This window comes from Podarcis erhardii (assembly GCF_964252035.2).
Source record: "Podarcis erhardii genome assembly, chromosome: 7".
Lineage (NCBI taxonomy): Eukaryota > Metazoa > Chordata > Lepidosauria > Squamata > Lacertidae > Podarcis > Podarcis erhardii.
The window spans coordinates 27,400,690-27,411,871 of NC_138511.1; the positions used below are offsets into that span (position 1 = coordinate 27,400,690).

At 47.1% G+C, this 11,182-nt stretch overlaps 1 long non-coding RNA gene across 1 annotated transcript in view; it reads right to left on the reverse strand.

Moving 5' to 3' along the window:
* The window catches only part of LOC309347120, an 85,027-nt gene that overhangs the window by 51,528 nt on the left and 22,317 nt on the right, over positions 1-11,182 (reverse strand). The gene's annotated exons all lie outside the window — the stretch shown is intronic.

Genomic DNA, 11,182 nt, shown 5'->3' on the forward strand with positions numbered 1-11,182 from the left:
TGTGTCTTAAAAGGGCAACGGGATCTGCGCTGCAAGTCACTGCTTCTGTCATCTAATAAGAATCATCTTTCTCTCGGTTAAAGTGATCATGCCAAAGCAGGCTCACAGCGGCTAAGCAGATGTCTTTTCTGGGATGCCCCAAAGCTGAACATAGTGCAGCAGAGGCAACATGACTCCCTTCACTCATAATGTTTGATGTTTCATTTTGTTCCTTTGTTATTTTGTTGGAAGCCGCCCAGAGCGGCTGGGTTAACCCAGTCAGGTGGGTAGGGTATAAAAATAAATAAATTATTATATCATGATCCTCAGGAGAACTGGATAGCTCAGTTGGTTAGAGCGTGGTGCTGATAACATCAAGGTTGCAGGTTTGATCCCTGTTTGGGATAAATGTATATAATGTATATAAATGAAGAGATAAGCCAGCACATGCTTAGCACATGCTGTGGGAGGGTCCTCATTCTTTTGGCCACAACACATTGAGCATCCTATGCTGCAATTCAGCAGATGTCATGCTTGCAGGAAGACTCTGGTCATGCCTAGACTGGGTAGGTTGCCTTGGGCATGTTTTCTTTTAGATAAATGGGCAAAACCGGAAAATGGGGAGCTGCCTCTCTCCTCTTCTGTGGTTACACTGATGATGCCTTACTCGTTTGAGGGCATCAACCCACCTGTCCTTTCCCCATCTTTTGCTCTGGTTGTTGTTTGTGGGCATCGCAAAGGACAGTTTAAAAATGGCTGGTGCCAAAAATTCTAAGTGGAGATGGGGAGAAAAGGATAATTTATGCACCAGAGTTCAGGCTTCCTCTTTGTCGCTGCTGACTGAAGGAGCAGAGTTGAAATTCAGAAGATAGCTGTAATCTGAACAAATACGGGGAATCTGCAAAGAACTTCCAGGTCAGCCTGGGAGGTCCTCACAGCACAGCCACGTCTCGGGAGCTCAGCTCTGTGTTTCTCAAGGTTAGTCCAGTGTGAGAATTTCTGCAGAGATTCTTTGTCCCTTTCCCTCTGCTCACCCACCCATAGGAGGAGTCCTAGGACTGCACAGAACCTGCAGGGGTGGTGTTCACAGCAGTCAGCTGAGGCACCGCAAGAAATCCAGAGGCATTTCACAACACCCTGCAAACACAACCTCTGCGTGACCTGTTTACCAACCAGGATGGGAGATTAGATTTGAACTGATGACAGATATCAGAATATTTGTTCAAGTGAAAATATAAAAAAGAGAGAGAGAGAGACAAAGAGAAACGACAACAGAGCCTGACACAATTTCTTGCCCGTGTCTCAAAGGCTCCTGTTCCAGAGCATGACATCACTGGTCCTTCCGCATGGGCTGAATGATGCAACCTCAAGGAATGGGGCAGAAGCTGTTTACCCAGGAGGGCGTGAGCACCTCCCTGGCTGATGAACAACTCGTGAAATTGGATGACATAATTCTCAACATCCAGCTCCGGCTGTCACTTGAGCAAAGCCGCTCTCCTAGGGCAGGGAGAGTTGTCGTAGGTAGAGGCGATCCACCTGGGACTGGAGCTGTGTATGGCTCTGGGAGCATTGCACAGATTTCATTTTTCTCTGTGGGCTTTCGTCTACACAAGAGCTCTCAAGAGTATTCAGTGAGACCCACTGAAATGAACGCACCCAAGTTAGCCGTGTCCATTAACTTCGGTGTGTCTACTCTTGAGAAGGCCTAGCACTGGCTACAAGTTTAGGTGTAACTGCAAACCTGATGTTTATTGTGAGCACGTAAGATGGTATTTGTTCACCTGTGGGCATGCAACTTTAATAATAATAATAATAATAATAATAATAATAATAATAATAATAAAAGATTTGTCAATGGAATAGCACAATAGTGAACTTACACCCAAGCCAACCAATGTTTCAGAGTGGGCCAAATGGGTTTTTAATCTAGCCGTTTCAAAACTAGAGAAATAAGGTTGTGTTTGCACCTTATCCCCACCAGGTAGAGAACCAGCATCCTACCTAGGAGACCCTTGCCAGGGCAAATCACAGGCAGGCAGGCAGAGAGGGCACCTCTTCCCCCAGAACACTGCTCACGGGTCTGCCAGTGAATGAGGCACCATGGAGCTACCCAAACAGAACAGGGAAAACTGAAAGAGAAAAAGGAAGGAGAAAGGGTTGGGAGGGGAGAGCAAGTGAGGGAGTCAAGTGACTCACCGGTTGCAAAACCAGGAGAGCTGTATGAGTGTCCTTTGAATCACTTCCTCCCCAGCAGCAGCCAGTCGCTCTGGCAATTTGCTGTGGCTGGGAGCCAAGCATTGCAGTTATTCAGCCGGTCGAGGGTTTCCAAGGAAAAGGAGCATCTGCAACCCAGAATGCTTGTTACATCAGGTAGGGCAGCCTTGGAGTTTGCATACAGTCAGCCAGGCCTCTTCTGTTGACATGCTCACGCAAGGACACAGTGTCCATTTTTCACAGGAGGGTGGCTCTTGCACATCCATTTTATAGTGAGCCAGGCTTCTGGGGCAGCTGGGTGGGAAGTGGCCGTCCTTGGTCTGCGGTGGAGAAAAGTCTTTGCTATCCACCAGCCGCTAGGAGCCACAGAACTGGAGAGAGGGGACAGTTCCCATTTTCCTCGAAGGGCCCCCCAAGGCAATTTGAGAGGGGCTCATAAAACTCAGACCCGACACCCTGGTGAGCCACAGAACCCTGAACTCTTTCCTGAAAACTTCAAAAGTTGTTAAATGCACTGTACACACAACCCACAAATCCAAACACCACCAATCGTTATCTAACTTAAAAGGCAAGTGTTGCAAAAATTGCATTTGCCCTCTATAAAGTATCCCAGGGATGAGATAAAAGCTAAATGTGGATTTTAACGGGACAAGAAGAAGAGAGGGTGCAAAGCGTGAAGATGCCAATCAAGACAAAGCCTTTGTCTTCCAGTAGTCATTTTGGCAGCCGTTGCCAGGCTTAGAACCATTTCTGAGTCAGTCATCTGTTTTCCTGGACAGTTCATCTGCAATTAAGGAAGGAGCAGCAGGGATTTTGCAACAAGTTATTTGTTCAACAGAACCCAACGTTTCTTGGTAATATATTTCTAACATATATGCAAGCAATCTGCAAAGCACCAACAATAACACACTGTCAGTTTGTAACCTAATGTCAAGGCTTTTGTGATTTGCATCTTTTCAAGTCATTTCCTTTCATGGAAATCTGTCTCCAGGGCTTCTTCCAAGCTATTGCTACTTCCAGGTAAGATTCCACCACACACACAGGCAAACTGAGATTGTGCAATGAAAGTTGATTTGGAGCTCTTGTGCAACAAGCCCATTTCCCTCCCAAAGTGTGACTTTTTGCAATAAGAAAAGTGATGGGGTTTGGGGTGGAAATGCAGTGGAAAGCGCTTGACACTGTGAGATAGTTTCTGCCTCTTGCGTGCATTAAAGGGTTAAGCTAAGCAAGCAGATCCAGTAAGCCCCCTAGCCAAGAACTCATTCCCCTGGGAGAGACTTAAAGCACTTTGCATTCTTTGTTTCTTTCAGGTTAGCCTGCTTCTTTGTGGAAGAATTAAGATTTAGGAGCAGGTGCTGTGGGCTTTCCACATGGCAAATTTTCCCAGCTGGAAGACTCACCCAGCCTGCTTTTCTTTCATTAGCACGAATATTTCACCTTTTGTTCCTGAGTTTAAATTTACCGTATTTTTCGCTCTATAAGACCACTTTTTCCCTCCTAAAAAGTAAGGGGAAATGTGTGTGTGTGTTATGGAGTGAATGCAGGCTGTGCGGCTATCCCAGAAGCCAAAACAGCGAGAGGGATTGCTGCACAGCGCTCCATCTTGCTGTTCTGGCTTCTGGCTTAGCCGCACAAAGCCTCTTCAGGGCATGGGGAGCCTTCATCCCACTGCCCTGAGGAGGCTTCGCATGGCTATCCCAGGCTTTTGCGGGAGGTGGGGGAAGGGACAGAGGGGCTGCCCTCTGTCCCTTCCCCCACCTCCCGCAAAAGCCCACAAGAGCTGCGCGGAGAGTGTGTGCGGCTCTTGTGGGCTTTTCTCTCCTTGGGGGAAAAGCCTTCAAGCACCGCACACACACTCCTTGCAGCTCATGAAAGGGAGCACTGAACAAAACCTTGGATGCATACAGGCTCTGCTCAGCGTTCCCTTTAAAGAATTCCCCCCCCTTGCATTCTCCCTCTAAAAACTAGGTGCGTGTTATGGTCAGGTGCATCTTATGGAGCGGAAAATACGGTAATTATTTTCTCTTTCGGAACCTCCATTTTGAATCCTTCTGCTGACTGGATGGAGAGATAGCCTCGTTTCTGGGACTTCCGATGTTTTGAGTATAACATCCTTTACTTTTTTATGCAGTTCATTTTTTTTTAGCATAAGCTTTTTGTGGAGGGAACACATGTTAAACAAGTGGATGCAATTCAGGCCTCAATGCCACTGCCTGGGTTTAAAACTGCTTGAGGCAGCCAGCCATTCTGCAGCTCAGCAAAAGGGAGAGAAAGAAAGGGAGAGAAAGAAATCAGGCAATTCCCCATCTGTTTCTTTCTCACAACAGACACAACCTCATATTACGTCTTTGCAACCAAAACAGGGTGAAAGTTCCATAAGCAGGTCCTCATAAACTTGTGCAAACAAATCAGGATGCATGCTCAACTAACAGGTTGTCTGCAAGCAACCTTTGGCTCCAATCCTGTGGCCACCTGGGAGGGCATCCTAGGAGCCATGAAATATACTAGATCTCTCTCCCCAGATTTAGAGAGCTTGGAGATCCAAGGTCAGAGCCTCTTGCCTGGTCACTGAAGCTGTTTCCCCAGCCCTGACCCTACTGGCTTCCTACGCTGGCAGGGCCCGAAGAAAGGTTGTTGGCATGGTTTGGGAAGGGTGTCTGGCAGGTGGGAGGGAGAGGGAGGACCAGGAAAAGCCTTAGAGCAAAAGGATGCAACACTATCGCTGTCAATCCTCCTACCTGTCGCTAAACCTAGGAGATGTTTGTGTCCGCTAAAGAGCTGGCTTAAAAGGGGTGTCCTCAAAGACATTCCTAACTAACTCTCCCTGATGTCTCCCACAAACTGGCCATTCTGAGCTGTGGTCCAGATATGCCTAACCAAGCGATGCCCTGCCTCCTCCTGCTGCATCCCTCACACTGCCCTGCGTTTGGGATGCTAGTGTCAAGGAGTGTGGGTTCAGGGCAAGTTTGGGGGCAAGGAGTGCTCTTGAAGAGTCCTGGCTTCATCAACTTCCTTCACTGGCTTTCAAGGGCTGGGAATCAGATGAATTCTTCCCCCTGAAGGGTCCACATGCACTGGAAACTGGTGTGGAGGTTTCTTTCTTTTTTCCCCCTGTGTTTTCCATCAGTGGCATGCCCTGGACAGTGGTAATTTTCTCGTCCTCCTTCCCTAGGAGCCCTGGTCAAGGGAGCAGTCTGGGATCTTGATCACAGTCAAAGCAACATTGTTTTATCTGTTGTGTCGATGGATATAAAACCATTTGCTCAATCCTTCCCCCCCGCCCCCCCGAGCCAATTGCACAGGTCACTGATCATGGGTGGGGCTGTGTACTGAACACCCTGCCTTTTGTTCGCTAATGATATGCTGTTTGTGTGCTCTGTTTAATCACGTGGTCTCTGTTTCTTGAACATCTTGTCACACGGGCCTACGCTGGCTGGGAGCTGAAAGTGTTTTCAGATCCCAGAGCTCCCTCCCCCTCTCCCCCCACCCCTTTCCTTGTATTCATGCCTCACCTGGCCTAGAGATTGCATGAGACACCTAAACAGACGGGTTGGTGGAGTTTGCCTTAACTCTTTGCTGAGCTCTAAAGGCTTCTTCCTTTGCACGGATGTTGTATGTGCAAGTTTAAAATGAAGGATGCTGTCTGCAGGATCCATTTCTCACTTTGACATGAATATGCTTTGCACATCATACCTGCAGAGCTGTTACCAAAAATGACATTTTCCTAGTACTCAGAGCACAATATTAGAATTTATTTGAGGCGAGGGCACATGAAAGGGAGAAGGGCTTTGACATTGTGGAAAGTGTGCTTTTGCAGCTTCTTCCTCTGCAAGAAGATTAAAGCAGCTGTGGAAATGTCTGCAGAGAGGTTGACTAGCAATTTTTGGAAATAAGCAAAAAGTCATCTGAGCATTTTGCAATTACATGCATGCAGTTTTCTGGGTGCTGTTGCCTTTTGAAGCTTAAGGATTTGAATAGGCAGGGTCTGAGCTTGGCTGTGCATTGACGTTTTCTGTGTTCTTTTCGGAGATTACGAAGTTATTTTTGCCTTTTGCACAACCACACACACACATATAGCTTTTAAATTTGTCATACATCTCTCTTTAAACTTTGACTTCCTGCCTTCCCTTCCCTGCTGTTATTAATCCCATCCTGTCTACATACTGCATTTCACCTAACACATATTCTTTTATTTCAAATATTATCATTTTTCTTCCGCTGTTCTTATTTAAAATCCTGCTTGCTATTTCATCTGGTTGATTTTTTTCCAGATATTGTCATGTTGGTTTCTTACTTTTCCTGTTAGTTTTTTCGCCAGTTCAGTGGAACCGCAGCTTCCAACAACATACCCTCCAACAATTCTCCAATGAAAATAGGAATGTCCCCATTCCATAAGGATACTTTTACTATTTATACCCCACACATCTTACTGGGTTGCTCCAGCCACTCTGGGCAGCTTCCAACATATATAAAAACATAATAAAACATTAAACTTTTTTTAAAAAAACAAAACACTTCCCAATACCACATTGCCTTCAGACGACTCGGGGGTCGCATAACTCCATTCCCTCCAACATTTCCCCAGTGAAAATAGGGACAATCCTAAGGAAAAGCGGGACATTCCAGGATCAAATCAGAAAGTGGGATGGCTTCTCTAAATCAGGGACGTCCCTGGAAAATAGGGAAACTAGGAGGGTCTGCAACAACTTTTCATTGGGATAATGCATCAGCCCCAAAACGATTCCCCACCCTAGTTTAGTTCTATGCAACTGTAGCTTTAAGCAGATGTAAACTCTGTATCGGTTACACACTGACATTTTGCTTAAAGCAGAGGTGTCCAAACTTTTTCCAAAGAGGGCCAGATTTGATGAAGTGAACATGTGTGAGGGTAAACTGCCACAGGGGCCGGATTAAAACAAACAGCAGGCTGGATTAGGCCCTGGGCCGGACTTTGGACAGGCCTGGCTTAAAGGCACAGGTCAATTCTGTGTCCAGGGCAGCTGTCTACCAGCTCCATCTGATACACTGGCTGAGACCCTGCCTGCCCACAGACTGTCTCGCCAGAGTGGTGCATGCTCTGGTTATTTCCCACTTGGACTGCTGCAATGCACTCTACATGGGACTACCTTTGATCAGCACCCCGTTTTGCTTTGAGACCCGCAGACCTGCAGCCCAGTTTAAATCAGTTGAGATTATTATTATTATTGTCTCACCATTCTGCCTGGATTGGGCTCGTACAGAATGCATAAATATAATTAAAATGGTATCCAGTCCCTCTTTATTCACAACAGCGGCCGTTCCCCTAAATGCCATGGTGTCTCACTGGGCAAGGAGCCACCTTCTAGAAGGAGCCAGCATTCGTCAGCCCTTGAGGATTGCCTGATAATAATCCGCACTGGAGTTCCTTCAAAGGCAGCATTTAAAAAAGCAAAGTGTGCTTCCGCCCTTGGAAAGAGGCTGCTGCCAACTTCAAGGCTCAGAGAGGTCCACGCCGCGTGGAGGCGGCAGCCGTGGCAGCAAGGCTGGCTCATCACCTCTTCCAGCACCAAACTCAATTCAAAGAGCTCAGGTCCCTCCAATGGCGCCCTGCTAATTACAGCTCTCTCTCTTTCTCTTTTTGGTTAGCCACAGAAGACATGTACTTCACTTAAATTTACTTATGAGGGGGAATGAAAATGAAGGAACCTGATTGTTTTTAATTAGGGGATAATGAGTCACACATCTTGAATGGGCGAGAGCTTATGTAATGACAGGTGCACATTAGTGGATTTCATTTGAGAGTTTACCCTGCAGAAGGCGCTTGCATAATTGCTTCCTGGGGGCGGCGGGGGGGGGGGCGGCGGTGGTAAAGGTGCATTATCTGCTTATAGGCCACACACAGAGTAAACTCATGTGCAGTAAACACACACACACACAATATGCTGCAGGGGGTGATTCAAGGTTCCTGTCCCTTACCTGAGCAGGGAACTTCTGAGAACTGATAAAATGTCCACTTCATGGTACAGGGTGGAGTTTCTTTGCAGATGCCTTGTTCACAGTTTCCTCACCCTTCTGTTATCTTTGGAGCTGCCAATATAAATAAGACACACTGGCTAAGCTTGCTAAAGCTCCAGTGTTGTAACAAATAACAGATTAAAATCTGCTGACCTCAAAGCAATTCCTCCAAGGCCCTTCCTGGCATATTCCATGTCTAGCGCTGTTCTCAGGCTTCCACAGTGCAAAACCTCTCAGATCCCTTGCTGGAAGCGAAATCCTAGAAAGGGCTTCAGCCCATGGGGAGAGCATGCAGAAGGTCCCAGGACCTCCTGCCAAAAAAGATTTTTTTAAAAAAAATACATGCCATATTTGTTTAAGGTCTAGTTAACTACAATAACAATTCCCTCACTGCCACCTTTTTTGTACAGTGGTACCTCTGGTTACGTACTTAATTTGTTCTGGTGGTCCGTTCTTAACCTGAAACTGTTCTTAACCTGAGGTACCACTTTAGCTAATGGGGCCTCCTGCTGCCGCCACGTGATTTCTGTTCTCATCCTGAGGTAAAGTTCTTAACCCGAGGTACTACTTCTGGGTTAGCAGAGTCTGTAACCCGAAGTGTTTGTAACCTGAGGTGTTTGTACCCAAGGTACCACTGTAATGTACAAAATATCTTTGTTTTGTTTTCTGCATGGGTACTATTTCCTGTTTCTTCCTTTTTGTGTCTTATCTTACTCTGTCCCCTTGTAATTTTGTATTTGTTTTATTTTTCAATAAAGAATATAAAAAAGCAAACTTGGGGAGGAGGAGCAGGGGAAACAGAGGATTGCTGTGGAACGCAATTGCTAGAGGAGTCATGATTCTCTGATGATAGCTTAGCAGAGTCATATCCAAACTTGTGTTTCACATATTAATTCAACTTTGAATCAGGCCAGTCAAAAGTATCAAGCGCTTGCTCTCCTCTCAAGCTTCCCACTTGGAGGTCACCAAGGGCACAGGATTCTTTTTCCAAAACACCAGCAGCCGTCCCCACCCCCTTTCCCTCTCATATCAATATTCTAGCCTTCATGGATGCCATAAAGTCTGAAGCTGCCTGGCTATTGCCTAATGATTGCTGAGATCCCAGAAGCTGGAGGTTGTGGGGAGGTGGGGGTTGTCAATTTTCCAGCTGTCAGATTTCCCTCTGGGCCTTTATAGCTCCTTCCTTGCCCTGTCTCACCACCCACTACAGAAGCAGACTGAATTTGATGAAAGAGTCAGAAGAACCTTTGCAAAACTTGCTCTGCTCTTTTGCATAACCAGCAAAACGGATGGGATCACAGTCTGTTTCTGAGCCCATTTTAAAGTGCTGGTTCGAACCAAGAAGAAGAGTTTGGATTTGATATCCCGCTTTATCACTACCTGAAGGAGTCTCAAAGCGGCTAACATTCTCCTTTCCCTTCCTCCCCCACAACAAACACTCTGTGAGGTGAGTTAGGCTCAGAGACCTCAGAGAGAAGTGTGACTAGCCCAAGGTCACCCAGCAGCTGCATGTGGAGGAGCGGGGAAGCAAACCTGGTTCACCAGATTACGAGTCCACCACTCTTAACCACTACACCACACTGGCTCTCTAAGGGGCACAGGAGCAAAATGTGGGGGGGGGACCCCAGGTCCAATGCCATGCTCCCTCTCTCTACCCACCCATCTGACTAGGTTGTCCCAGCCATTCTGGGCAGCTTCCAACATATATAAAAACATTAAACATTTAAACTCCCCTATCTAGGGCTACCCTCAGATGTCTTCTAAAGGTTGTATAGTTACATATCTTCTTGGCTTGGGGGGTTGCATTACTCCGTACCTTCCAACATTTATCTGATGAAATTAGGGACATCCTAAGGAAAAGTGGGACATTCTGGGATCAAATCAGAAACAGGGACACCTTCTGTAAATCTGGAACTGTCCCTGGAAAACAGGGGCACTTGGAGGGGCTGGAGCAGTGCTCTCCCCTCCTGTGGCTTCCAGCCATCTTTGGCTTTTGCTTCGGACTCCAGTCCTAACTAAATGGGGCTAGCCGAGATTCTCTCTCTCCTGAACCCCACCAAAACACAGCTATTCATTTCACCAGGAAAAATGGGGTGGGGGCCACACAATGTGGCCAATTGTTCCCGGCAGCCCCATTCAGTGCAATGTTTACTTATTTTGGTCTGCAACCAAACAGGAAGCCAGAGGTCAGCGATGCCTTCTCTGCTGGGAGCAAAGGGTTCCTATTTCTGCCTTTTCTCTCTCTGTGGTTGTTGTTGTTTTAAATCCTGCTATTCACCTCTGGCCAAGATTCCTCCTCCTGCAAGAGACATCAGACTGGGCCCCGTCCCCACCCCCTTCCACCCCCACCACCTCTTCTGGCTTTGTTTGTGTTTCTAAGAAGTCAGCTGAGGTGTCAGGTAGTAGATTAATGCTCTGGCAGCCCTTCCAACCGGGTCAGGGTGCACTGCTTGCCTGCCTACCCACCCTGGAGTCTGAGCTCTTTTGGCACATAAAAACAGGATTAGGGGCCTGTTTCTCCAGCTGTGGCAAGTGGGGAGGGGGCTGGAGAAGACCCCATATAGAACTCCCTCCAACGCCTGCAACAGGTGACCTAATGTCCCCACTTGGGGGAAAAAGCCATTCAAACTGCAAAGCTGGAGAAAGGCAACTACAGTTTCCCAAAGGGTTTTTTGGTGGAAGCAAGGAAGGGGACGTGATATGAGGAGATTAGAAAGCAAATCTCAACCATTTTTCCCCCTTGATTAAATGCTTTCCTAGAAGCAATTTCAGCCAGTCGTTTTTCCAGTCAACTAAACAAAGTGAAGGGACGCGGGTGGCGCTGTGGGTTAAACCACAGAGCCTAGGACTTGCCGATCAGAAGGTCAGTGGTTCGAATCCCCGCAATGGGGTGAGCTCCCGTTGCTCGGTCCGTGCTCCTGCCAACCTGGAAGTTCGAAAGCACGTCAAAGTGCAAGTAGATAAATAGGTACCACTCCAGCGGGAAGGTAAACGG